This window comes from Chenopodium quinoa, unplaced genomic scaffold (genome assembly GCF_001683475.1).
Source record: "Chenopodium quinoa cultivar QQ74 unplaced genomic scaffold, ASM168347v1, whole genome shotgun sequence".
NCBI lineage: Eukaryota > Viridiplantae > Streptophyta > Magnoliopsida > Caryophyllales > Amaranthaceae > Chenopodium > Chenopodium quinoa.
This window is the reverse complement of record NW_018743975.1, coordinates 304,224-318,656: the sequence shown is the minus strand read 5'-3', so window position 1 is coordinate 318,656 and position 14,433 is coordinate 304,224. Positions and strand designations below refer to the sequence as shown.

Genomic DNA, 14,433 nt, shown 5'->3' with positions numbered 1-14,433 from the left:
ATGCAGAAATCTTTCCATATCAAATTAAATAATTTTCAAATTTTCAAATCTCAACTACGTAGTTAATTAGGGTACACACAATTAATTTGAGTAGACACGTCAAACATTAATAGTTAGAGTAGACTCTTGCCAAAACTACAAATTTCCATAATTAATGCATTTTCTGAGTTTGCTAATAACTTTTTAAATTACTGATTAGCAACATAATCTCTAAACACGCTTGGGATATGAACTGCATAGAATGAGTAATCATTTTTTTGGAAGATTTTTTCATTTCAATATATTTAATAATTTACAAGTTTGTTTTTAAAACTAGTCCCATCTGCGGGTTGATATTTTGTATGTTGGACCAACTAAGCTTGATAAGATAATAGCATGTTTGCAAGACTTAATATGTTGCACCTATTTAGCTTGATTATTTTTATTTGTTCTATGTTATTTTTGAGTTGTTTGTATTTGGAAAACTATGTCTAGTCACGTGACCCAACTCAAAAGTAACTTGTTCTATATATTAACTTATATGAACATAATGATTTAGTATGACTCAAACGCGAACTACACCTGATAATCAGATGCGATTGAACCTAACTTATATTATTTAATACTTCGTATATTTTTAGATTAGTCACCATACAAATTTTCATAATATCAAAATTTTATATAAATATTACTAGCACAGAACTACGACTATATTAGTATTATTTATTGGTTTTATGTTACAAGTCATTTTATATACTAAAATAAGTAATGTACATACTCTGTATTTCCAAAGAGCTTCCTGTAAGTTGTAACTTATTGAATACGGAGTATTAATTTAATGAGTCGTTATTTCATCTACTACCAATTAGTTTTACTCCTTACTTTATACTTCGTATAACCGTATGTTACAAGATTTGTATATGGTCGTATTTTTCTCTGATCTGATGTGCTTGGCCTTGTCTCATTGAAGACATGTTAATAACATCATATTTGGTAATAAATGATTGATCACTTCCGTCTTATCTTATCCAATCTTGTAATGCATTCAACTAGGTATGGTGGAATTAGAGGTATCAATTCGAATATTTGAGTCAGTTCGGTGAGGTTGGATCGAATCTATTATAAAGTTGAGTTTTGCTAAATTATTGTGTTGATACGAGTTGAAATTCTGAATTAATTAAGTTTCTTTTTTTGAGTCAAATCAGATCAGATAGATCGAGTCAGAATTACACCTTTAGGTAGAACCCAACTAGGCAGCCAATTGTAATTTGATGCCGCAGCAATCTACAAGTACTATATATATAGCACGCACCCTAACGAATAAAATGAAGACTTGTACACGTATATATTCCATGTACTTCTTACTCTTAAAATCTTAAATCTCAAATAAAAATACACAAACGTTCTCTTAAATTAGTGAAACGCTAAACATCGCCCGCAAATTACCATATAAAGCCCACAAATATGATATGGTTTGACCATTATGCCCTTTTTCTAAAATTGAAATAATCTCGGTGTAAAAAATGTGGAGCCGTACTGGCTCGCCGGGGGAGACCGGAGGGCAGGCCGGAGATGCGGGGGACGCCGGAGGTACGTCGTCGTCGACGGAAAACGAGGTAAGTCACCGTTAAAATTCACGGTTTACCGTCGGAGTGGCTCCGGCGCCTAGGGTGGACGCCCAAACCGTAGCCTGGACGTCCAAGCCAGACGCTAGAACCACCAGAGTGGCGTCCAGCCCAGACGCCCAGACCACCAGACTGGCGTCCTGGGCAGACGCCACTCCACTGGGTGAGGCGGCCCTGCCAGGCGCCAGTCCAGTGGCTGTGGCAGCCCTGGCAGACGCCACCTTTAATAATTAATTTTTTTTTTCTTTTTTGATTTTGTTGTTGTTTTTTATTTAATTTTTTTGTAAAAAAAAAAATCGAAAATGATTTTTTAAAAAAATTCGAAATGGGTTTTTTTTAAATTAAATTTGAAAATTCGAAATAGGTTTTTTTAAAATTAAATTTGAAAATTCGAAATGGTATATTTTTAAATTTAGTTTGAAAATTCGAATTGGGTTTTTATAAAAATTAAGTTTGATTATATATAATTATGTTTTTTTTGTGTTAATTTTGTGTAAATATAGAAATTAAATGTATTATCCGTTAAATGTATTTATTGTAATATATAATTGATGCAGGAATATGGTGGAGACGGAAATGATTACAGTGGGATATTTGGACATGATGGTCCATTCGAAGAAGCTCAACAGGCGATTGATTGGGCAAAAGAGGTTGCAATTGCAGCTGGATTTTGCTTGGTAGTAGTAACTCATAAATCTCAACGGGATGGTAGAATGGATCGCATTTTGAGATGTGACCGTTATCGCAAAAGAGAAGAAAGAGATTTTCGTACAGCCACTCGGTTTGATACAAAGCGGAAAGGTTGTGGGTGTGAGTTCAGAGTAAAGGTTCGACAACTACGGAGTCGTGACGGTTGGGAAGTGATTGGTTACTCTAAATGGGGGTATCACAACCATGAGATGATAGTATATGAAGAGAGTCATCGACAACTGAGCGGCTTAAGTCCTGCTGCGAAACTAGTTGTGAAAGAAATGAGTGATGCTCAAGTGAAGCCTGCTAAAATATTAGCATCTGTGTTAGAGAAATTTCCAGAAGACCATCCAAACTGAAGACACATCTACAACGTCAGACAGCAACTTAGGTTTGAACGGTCAGAGGGAAGGAACCCTATACAGCAGCTGCTACACCAGGCACAATCACGTGGTTACCTGTTCTGGTTTGATTCTGATGAAGATACAGCGGAGGTGACTCATCTTTTCCTTGTGCATCCTGATTCTGCTGATATGATCAAGTCTTGGCCATTTGTGATTTTGATCGACTCAACGTACAAGACAAACAAGTACAAGTTCCCACTGGTTGAGATGGTTGGGATGGCTCCAACGAACCAGAACTTTCTGATTGGTCATGCAATCATCAGGGATGAGACGGCTCCAAGTTATTATTGGGTGTTGGAGAAGCTGAGAAACTACATCGGGCCTAATGTTCATCCAGCAGCCATCGTCAGCGACTGTGAGGGAGGTCTCTTTGCCCCCATAGCAGAGCTGTTTCCCGAATCGAACCACTTATTGTGCACATGGCACATCAACAACTGCGTGAAAGTGAAAGCCTACAACCTTTTCAAGAAGAATTTGGAAATGGCAGAGAGATTGGTGAATGGTAAGTGGCGGAAGATCCTACAAGCTACCACAGAGGAAGTGTATGAGCGAGCATTGGCTAACTTCAGGGATTCGTACCAGTGGTGTCCGGCACTGGTGGACTATGTGATGCATCAATGGGTCCCTCACAGGGAAAAGTTTGTCAAATATTGGACAAACCAGGTACTTCATTTTGGGAACACTACAACATGTACAGTTGAGAGCGCTCATAGAGCTACCAAGGACTGGATTGATTCATCGACCGCTGCTTTGGATACACTGTTCGCTAGACTGAACAAGTCAATTGAAACTCAGAAGAACGACATCAGGAACTCTCTAGAGGACTCCAGACGACGACATGGTACTATGTATAGCCATTTTATATTTAAGATTCTCCATGGTCGTGTGTCGCACTCCTGCTTGGGGTTGATTCTCACTGAGCTGAACAGGGTGAGGGACTTGGCTGACGAAGTGTATACTCGGTGTGGGTGTACTATTTCAGTAACTCATGGATTACCTTGCGCATGCACCATTCACCGCGTTATTACAGAAGAAAGGGCGTCGTTACATGTTGATCAGGTCCATTCATTCTGGAGGACGCTTGTTATTGGTGAGCATGCAGACAATCAAACGGCCGACCGTGAACAGGAGGAGTTGGAGCAGTTCCGTTCGATGTACGACCGAGTGTCCTCCAGCCATCCTTCTATTATTCGTGACGCTACTCATGTACTTCATGACATGTTCCACCCGTCTAACTTAGATTATGAGGAACCCGAAGGAGTTGACCGTCCTCGAGGTCGACAACGGCGGAACAGGAGTGCGTTTGAGTATATCCGTGGTCTTGGTCGTGGTCGTTCTCGTGGTCGGACATCGTCATCTAGTCGTAGTCAATCTTCATCGTCTGTGAATATGCCCCTGAGAACTGGTACGTTTTGGTTGTTTTTATTGCACATAGTTTTAAAGTGTTACTCCTGCCTTCTTAACTGTCTATAATTATATGGTGAATAGGAAGAAACGATGTTGATCAGTTTCCGTACAAGGAAAGGATACCTGCGATCATCATGTCGTACTTGGAAGGGTGGAATGATGTAATCGGAGATGGTAACTGCGGATTCCGGGTCGTGGCTGATGTTTTTCAAATGGGCGAAGACAACTACGGTTTGGTGCGTGAGTTGATGTACAGCGAAATTGCCTCTAACCGAAATGTTTATCGTCATGTGTACCAGGATGACTTGGATGGCGTTCTGCGGCGTATCCGGTGGGGAGGTGGACCTTGCGGCGAAAATCATTATTTTGACGCGCCCCTAGATCTGTTTGCCGTTGCAAACATTTACAAATGCGCAGTCATGCATTTCGGCCTGGGAGTGCATAGTCAAGCTTATTATCCTTGTACCACGGTTCTCCCTTGGCGGTCGCGTGAGACTGTCACCACACCGGTCAGAGAGCTAGCTATTGCGTTTCTTGGGTCGTCATACAGACATTTCATCCGACTAGACATGTCAACCGATTTTCCAGTGCCACCGATTATACCTCGGTGGTACAACATTCGCACAGCGAGCGTAGAGGGTTGGGATGCGCTATATAATGACCGGATCCACGAATGGAATACCCTAGCTGCATTTTAGTTTTTCATGTTTACATTCTTTATTTGTAATCTTATTTGTACGTTGCTCTTTTAATGAGAACATTAATATTTTATATTGTATTGCTTACTGCATTCTATATGTTGCATGGGTAAGTTGCCCGGATCCACGAACGGTTATATCAAAATTTAAAAACAGCACTGATAATATGTTTAAGTTGGAACCTAAAAGAACAATCTAAAATGTTACAATTTTACAACATAATGTCCAACATAATGCTCTATAAATAAAATACAATAACCATCAGTAATCCCTCCTCGACGACGACTCCCACTGCGCAAGGGTCTGTTCCAGACTATCAACAACAGCTCTCCCTGTTGCACTCATGTTGTCCTTCTCAAGAGAGAGTTTCTGTACGTCCTGCATTATCTTTCCCATACACTGCATACAACAAAAAACAGAAGATGAAATACAATAACAACAAATAAAACTTAATTAAAAGACAACGATAAATATAATAAAAGACATACCGCTTCCGTGGCAGTAGGCGGTGGCACATAATCATCATCGTTGTGGTCGAGATCAGCGATCAACCTCGGGTGCGAATACCGGTTGAACCATTCCATGTAGTAATGGTCACACATGGGAGTAACCCCAGAGGGCGGCCGCTGCAACTCCGCAGTCCATAAGCGGGCCACCATCGGAAACTGGTCCCACGTCCCGGTCATGATATCCGGCCATTCCACGACGTAGTCCCTCGACGATGCAGGTCGGACCGCCTTCATCGGGCACGCCGGGGGAGGAGGGACAACTTGGACAAATCCAAGCTGGCGAAGACAACGCTGGGGCATGTACGCCTCGACGATGTCACGATACTGAATGAGTCCCGTGTACAGGGTCCTGGGTACCCTAACACTAGGGTTCGGGCCGAAAGGCATCCAGTTCACCTGTACAATAACAACATATAAAATTTAATAACATGAATATAATATGTGCAAATAATAAAATGTAGACTCTATAAATAAACGTTACCTCTAAGGGGGACAGCCTGTCCAGCAATAACCGTATCGATCGGAGGCGGTCAACGGACTTCTTCTCCGAGCGCGGACTCCACGCACAAGCACGCGGCATCCCCTCATCAATAGGAACTGGGTCACGATGTGGTCGCAATGCAGGAAAGTACTCGTATATCCAGGTCTGCAATAGAGTCAGACACCCAGTGATACCTGCCGCGTCAGCCCGACTCGCAAATCCTAGTTGGCGATACAAATACGCCAACGTAGCCGATCCCCAGGAAAACTGGCCTACACTGTCGGGGTCACACGCCTCTACGATGTCGCGTGGCCTGAGCTTGTTTCCGCCGCTCTTATCCGGAAACAAGGTACATCCGAGGAGTAGAAAAACATAAGCACTCAGCTGTGCGTCGGGCGTCCTACGTGCACTGGGGTACAAACACCGCTGCAACACGGATGCGATCTTCACACCTCCGTGTTCCCAAACACCTAGCGCCTCGGTGTACAGTGCAGCCCTGTCCACCGCCAACAACTCCGCCAGCGAATCTGCCTGATCCGCATCAGCCACAGCACAAAGTCGTTTACCCTCAACACGAATCCCCAGAATGGCCTCGACGTCATGTAACATGATCGTCATCTCACCGAACGGAAGGTGGAAAGAGTTTGTATCCGGCTTCCATCGCTCAATGAAAGCCGTGATCAGCGTATTGTCAATCTTATCGTGCATGGTGGCAGGAACGTGATTCACCCCAGTGCCCTCCAGTCGCTCGAACATCTCGCTCTCCGCCGGCCAGGCCTCAGCCCATGTACGCAAAAAGCTACAAGTCTTTTCCCGGGTATGACATTTCAACAACCCCGTAACTGAAGGCCTCTCCTGGTCCTCCCAAATACGGGCAGCTATGTGTCCTAGAAAGCTAGGAATCACACTCCCGTCAACAGGCCCACCGGGCACCTCACTCCTAACAACCCAAGAATCATTACCGGCCCTCGACCGTTTCCTGCTTGCCCTAGATACAGTGGACGCAGATGATGTGCCAGATCTACTAACAAACCTACCACCCCTACCCTTACGCACCTCCACCATATGCATCTCGTACATGTCATCAACCCTATGACTGAATGGACCGTAATCATCATACGGTCCACTGCCATCGTCCACATCCTCATCCTCATCTGCGCCCTCCTCCTGCCCCTCCTCCTGGTCACCCTCCTCAGCATCATCATCGTCATCCTCATCCCGACGGTGGATCCGTTCTCTACGAACTGAGGCCGAAATACCACGGGATCTGACATGTCTATGCCCCGACCTCTCCACTAAATAACTTCTACTAAGAAGCTCTATATTCTTCCCCGCACCATGACGACCCAGTGAATGCTACACAAAATTTTAAAATATATAAGCATACAAAAATTTATACGATAAATAATCATCATCGCAAATCAAATAAACTAAAAACATACAAATAATTGTAAACAAAATATAAACGTAAAAAAAATACAACGAAATTGAAAAAATTTATAAAAATAAACAACAAAATATAAAAACAATTCAAAATTATATTACACAAAAAAAAAAAAAATTAAAAACAATTTTTTAAAAAAAAAAAAAAAAAATGGGGGGGGGGGCGCCCTGGCTGGACGCCCAGCCAGCGGTGGTGGCGCCAGCTGCAGACGCCGCCACCAGTTGGCTAGCGCCTGGGCTGGACGCCACAGCCACGGCTGCGGCGCCTTGAATAAACGCCACAACCGTGGCTGTGGCGTCCAGCCCAGGCGCCAGCCAACTGGTGGTGGCGTCTGCAGCTGGCGCCACCACCGCTGGCTGGGCGTCCAGCCAGGGCGCCCCACCGCGGTCACGGCGGTTTTTCCCTTTTTTTTTTTTTTAAAACAAAATGTACCTTTCCTCCTTGGGACATCCTTCCCTCCGCCGCCGCCGCCAATTCCTTGCCTTGCCGCCTCGACATTGCCGTTATTTGAATTTTTTTTTTTTTTAAGAGAGGTTGAAAGAAGATGAGCAATGAGAGTGTGAGTGATGAGAGTGTGAGTGTTTTTTTTTAAGGTCAAGGGCAATTTTGGCAAACCAAGTGAATTTTGTGGGCTTTATGTAGTAATTTGTGGGCGATGTTTAACAGGAACGTATAATGAAAATTGATTATTGATACGAATCAAGATCACCACAATTAAAGTATGCAGAATTTCTCAAAAAAAGGAAAATAAATTATGCAGAAATCTTTCCATATCAAATTAAATAATTTTCAAATTTTCAAATCTCAACTACGTAGTTAATTAGGGTACACACAATTAATTTGAGTAGACACGTCAAACATTAATAGTTAGAGTAGACTCTTGCCAAAACTACAAATTTCCATAATTAATGCATTTTCTGAGTTTGCTAATAACTTTTTAAATTACTGATTAGCAACATAATCTCTAAACACGCTTGGGATATGAACTGCATAGAATGAGTAATCATTTTTTTGGAAGATTTTTTCATTTCAATATATTTAATAATTTACAAGTTTGTTTTTAAAACTAGTCCCATCTGCGGGTTGATATTTTGTATGTTGGACCAACTAAGCTTGATAAGATAATAGCATGTTTGCAAGACTTAATATGTTGCACCTATTTAGCTTGATTATTTTTATTTGTTCTATGTTATTTTTGAGTTGTTTGTATTTGGAAAACTATGTCTAGTCACGTGACCCAACTCAAAAGTAACTTGTTCTATATATTAACTTATATGAACATAATGATTTAGTATGACTCAAACGCGAACTACACCTGATAATCAGATGCGATTGAACCTAACTTATATTATTTAATACTTCGTATATTTTTAGATTAGTCACCATACAAATTTTCATAATATCAAAATTTTATATAAATATTACTAGCACAGAACTACGACTATATTAGTATTATTTATTGGTTTTATGTTACAAGTCATTTTATATACTAAAATAAGTAATGTACATACTCTGTATTTCCAAAGAGCTTCCTGTAAGTTGTAACTTATTGAATACGGAGTATTAATTTAATGAGTCGTTATTTCATCTACTACCAATTAGTTTTACTCCTTACTTTATACTTCGTATAACCGTATGTTACAAGATTTGTATATGGTCGTATTTTTCTCTGATCTGATGTGCTTGGCCTTGTCTCATTGAAGACATGTTAATAACATCATATTTGGTAATAAATGATTGATCACTTCCGTCTTATCTTATCCAATCTTGTAATGCATTCAACTAGGTATGGTGGAATTAGAGGTATCAATTCGAATATTTGAGTCAGTTCGGTGAGGTTGGATCGAATCTATTATAAAGTTGAGTTTTGCTAAATTATTGTGTTGATACGAGTTGAAATTCTGAATTAATTAAGTTTCTTTTTTGAGTCAAATCAGATCAGATAGATCGAGTCAGAATTACACCTTTAGGTAGAACCCAACTAGGCAGCCAATTGTAATTTGATGCCGCAGCAATCTACAAGTACTATATATATAGCACGCACTCTAACGAATAAAATGAAGACTTGTACACGTATATATTCCATGTACTTCTTACTCTTAAAATCTTAAATCTCAAATAAAAATACACAAACGTCCTCTTAAATTATTGTAATCTCAAAGACGCAACGTTTTTTCTCCTCTTTTGTTTTATATTTAGGTTTACAAATGGAAGTTGGAAATGGAGTTGAGTTTCTTTGCAACAAAACTATCTTAATCACCGGCGCAACTGGCTTCCTTGCAAAGGGTTACTTCCCTAATCTTGCTCTCACTAAATTTATTTGTTACTTTCCATCTTTTAATTGCAATTTTTGTTTTATATTTTTGTTTTATTCTTTTTTATCATTACATATGAGTAATTTCGACCATTCAACAATAATTTAAATGCAACATATAGCATCTACTCCATAGTTTAAACCCAAAAAATAAACATGTTTACTTATTTATTTATTTTCTAATGTTGGATACATGCATGCTAAAAAAACGAAAAAAAGGTTTTAGGAGAGTGAGGATAGGTCAAGTGGCGAGAGTGAGGGATAGCTCAAGTGGTTAGAGGTTAGAGCTTCCCTCCTGTTTTCAGAAGTTCCCAGAATTGATTCTTACTTCCGTTCTTGTGGCTCTCTAAACACCAAAAAAAAAAAGGATAGCTCAAGTGGTTAGAGATTCTCTCTCAGTTTCAGGATATCCTGTGATCGATTCTCAATTTCTCATCACCCGCCCTTGTGGCTCTCTAAACACCAACAATAAATAATAAATAATAATAGCTTCTGAGTCTTGATCATCGTCAATTAAAAAATGAATAAAATTAAGTAGCATCCCAATGTGTGCATATAAACTCTGCCTTTCTCTTACAAAATGCAGTGCTCGTTGAGAAGATACTTCGAGTTCAGCCAAATGTGAAGAAGTTATACCTTCTTATAAGAGCTATGGATAACAAAGCAGCACTTGAAAGAATACATACTGAGGTAGGTATTTAAATTATTTGTACTCAACCCCGAAATTATTTGCATATAGTCATGTGTTCATCAGTGTTATAAATGATGTTTGATCAATGTTTAATGTTGAAGCTATATTATACTTAAATGTACACGTGATTGATTGTATGTAGATCATTGGGAAGGATTTGTTCCGAGTTCTAAGAGAGAGACATGGCACACAATTCGATTCTTTCATATCAGAAAAAGTGACACCTATTATTGGAGACGTGTCATTAATTAATCTGGGTTTAACGGATAATGATAGCGACTCTCATAAGGATGTCAACGCTATCATTCATTCAGCTGCAATTACTAAATTTGAGGAGAGGTAATAAATAATTTTGTGATTTTGTTACGAAGTACTCCGTATTATTTTTGGGGGATTACTATTTGAATTTTATATACAATATATTTGTTTATGAACCAAGAATAGCTTGGTCTGTGGTAAGGTTTGCATCTCACAATTATGAGGTTGTAGGATCAAACCCCACTAAAGACACTTTGGGGTGGGAATTCCCTTACCCATCCCCCCAATTTTAAAGTGCCTAACCCCGCTAATGTTTATGAAGGTTATGATATTATTGATGTATATAGGTATGATTTGGCTTTGGGAATCAACACTTTTGGAGCTAGAAATATTGTTGGCTTTGCACAGACGTGCCCTAATTTGGAAATTCTTATTGATGTTTCTACAGGTTAGTGAAAGCACGATATTTTAATACATCTTCCTTACAAAAATAAAAATTAATTAAATAATCGACACTATAAACCCTAATTATTCCGAGAAATGAATCAATTTACTATTTTAGTAGTACTAAAGCTAACGAGATAACAAAGCCTTACCAAATTAGGGTTATTAAAAGTCAATTGAAAGTTGGAACAAATCTTAATATTTGTTCAAAACTTCAAATGTTATATTTTTCAAGTAATTAACCCATACCTAAAATATATATACTGTTCGTAGAATGGGTACTTTCAGAACAATATGTAGTACGTAGTACATTTCTTTTTTTTAATGGTATGATAAAAATAGATTGATGTCAAGTAATGTTTTTTTAACAAAATAAATTAATTACTAAATAAATTGGCTAATTAATTAAAGTAGTTAAATATATCAATTTGATTAAATTTAATAAATAAAAAAATTAAGCTTAGGCTATCAAGTAGAAGTACATTTTTACATCATATAAGAACTGAAGATTCGTGTACGATAGGTTACAATTAAGTTTAAATGGTCCTTTCAATTTTCTTTTAATTTGTAATGCATTTGTATGATGTAATGTTGTACGTGTCTCTGAATAGAAAATTTTAGACTCTTGTTGATATTGAATAGAAAAGAACTAGTAATATTTTTTGTGTTTGAACGTAATAGCTTATGTTTGCGGAAAGAAGACCGGGCTTATTCCAGAAACACTGTATAATATGGGTGAGAGTGATGGTGGGATAAAAGGGTTTGATGTTAATACAGAAAAGAAGTTGGTTGACAACACATTGCTTGATCTCACAATCAAGGGAGCTTCCTCTAAAGAAATCCGAGATACCATGAAACAATTGGGCCTAAAAAGGTAATTTTATGATTTTTCGAAAATCTCTTGATTTTCATCTATTATGGAATCATTTTTAAGCATTAAGTCATCAAATAAGTCAATAAACAAAATACCAATTGGCTGTTGGTGTGGTGATTGAGACTGCACTTGGTAGGGAGGATAGCGTGTTCGATCCCCCGCAGCAACAAAAGGGCGGGACTGGAACCTAAACACCCAAAACTGATCCCCGAATCTGAATTAGCCCAAAAGGTGAACAGGGTGTAACAAAAAAAAAAAAAATGTATACTACATTTGATGTCTTATTTCTTAAAAAGATGAATTGGTTGGTTTTTAAATGTATGCATTGTTGGTAGTTAAATATAACAACCTAATTAAAATTGTCACAAAATTCTTCAAATTGTTGAATTGAAAATTTGGAGATCGAATTAGTGGACACACCGACACAGCCACACCGAAAGGAATAAACCAAGTTTTTTCCAAATTATTCAGTAATTTATAAATTATAATTGTATAACAACAATACTTTATAATCCCTTTTTCCTGATTTTGTTCCTGTATAAGTTCATACAATTTACCTTGTTTATTGAATTAAAAGCAACTTATGATTAGATGTGGAATAAATTGTGGATTATAATGTGAAAAGGCATAATGCAATGGAATTTCAGTACTTCACAGCTTTTGAATTTCATTATAAATCTAGTATTCTTGTTATTACTCGTATATATTATGGTGTTAATTATATATTATACAGGGCAAAATTTTATGGATGGCCTAATACTTACGTGTTTACGAAAGCCATGGGAGAGATGCTTATCCATGAGCACAAAGGAAATTTACCACTAGTCATTGCTCGCCCTACCATGATTAGCAGCACTTATAAAGAACCTTTCCCTGGTTGGATTGAAGGTTTAGGGTAAGCTCTTAATAAACAATGAATAGATTTTATTAATGTTGAAAGTGCAATAGTAGAAAAACAAAAGTTTGTAGAATTGTAACTAATGAAATAAATCACATGCATATTTAATTGTGTGAATTGATGTCCACTTGTTTGTTTAGTGGAAAATTTTGAAGGTGGTACTTTATTGGGATCAAATCTCATCTTCATCATACTTACATCTATGCTTCACGACTTTTATCTAGCTAATTTTTATTTGTACGCTCATGCTTAATATTTGATGATGACAGAAGTTTAGCCAATGTTTCTATTCTACATGGTAAAGGATATGTCAATCTTATAAACGGTGATGGTAACACTATCATTGATTCCGTAAGTCGAAACTAATCCTTTATTTCTACTTAGTGCACTTATTCGTAGTTATTAATCATGCTATTAGAAACGCTGTCCTAGAATTTATATTTGTATATGAACTATATAATATGGTGAATGTAGATTCCGGTTGATATGGTGGCAAATTCAATAGTTACGGCAATGGTAGCAAATGCGTATAAACCTTGTTTAAAAATTTACCATGTGTGTTCTTCTTTGAGAAACCCTTTATTTCTTGGTAAAGTGCTTGACATCCATTACCAATACTTCGCCAAAAGCCCATGGTATAAAGGTCAGGGAACGTTGGTGAAGCCTAAGAAGATCAGATTGGTGAAGAGTTGAGTTCGATTCCAAATGTTATTAGTTTTACTTATCGTTGTGTTCATGGTAATTTTTCTTCTTCCCAAAATTTATTAATAGGTACTTATTTTAAATCTCTTGATAGGAAGAAGTTCATGTGTACAATCGACAGCATGATAAATAAAATCATACTTAATTATGTGTTTCTAAATTTAGATTATTTAATTAATTGCAGATATTAAAATTAGTGAATGTAGCATCATGCCATCTTTTCAAGGCCTATCAAGATAAACTTGAAATGTACATAAAGGCAACATATAAAGTTGCAACAAATTTCAGGCCATATACATCATTTGCGGGCATGTAAGTGTTACACATTCATCCCTTGTATTATTTCAGATCAAATTCTATGTTCAGTAAATGCAACATTTGAAGAATATGGTCCTATGTAAGACAACCAAATAAGCACCCTATTATATGGCTAAACAACGAATGACGTCTTATATAGTTATATCTCATATGCATAATTTGAATTATTAATGTAACAACTATTTGCCAAAATCATCAGATTAGCTATGTAGTATTACCAAATATCATCAATTTTTCTTCTTATCAATTTATCACTTTCTGTATATACATTACTGCAGATTCGAGGACGAGAACACTGAGAAGCTAAGGACAACAATGAGCAAACATGGCATGGAAGAAGAAGGTTTTAACTTCGATCCCAAGTGCATTGATTGGGAAGACTATCTACTCAACAATCATATTCCGGCAACAGTCAAATACCTGTTTTAACATTTCCTTTTGCTAGCCTGAGATACAACAATAATATTAGAATGGAACGCGTGCTAATGCACTGAAAGTGCGATATTATTTGCAAATACCACTATTGTAGAAAAGGGAAAGAAAAAAAAAAAGTGCATGAAAATGGGTTTATTAATGATTGATAGGTTGTGATTAAAAGTAAACCTGTTCACCAATATCAGAAATTGATATCCAAATCTGATCCGAAAATTTCGGATATCCAATATTCGAATATCTAAATTTTCGGATTGGATGTTTC

At 37.8% G+C, this 14,433-nt stretch overlaps 1 pseudogene; it reads left to right on the top strand.

Moving 5' to 3' along the window:
- The first annotated feature begins 9,325 nt into the window (after positions 1 to 9,325).
- Positions 9,326 to 14,433, top strand: LOC110689649 (annotated as a pseudogene).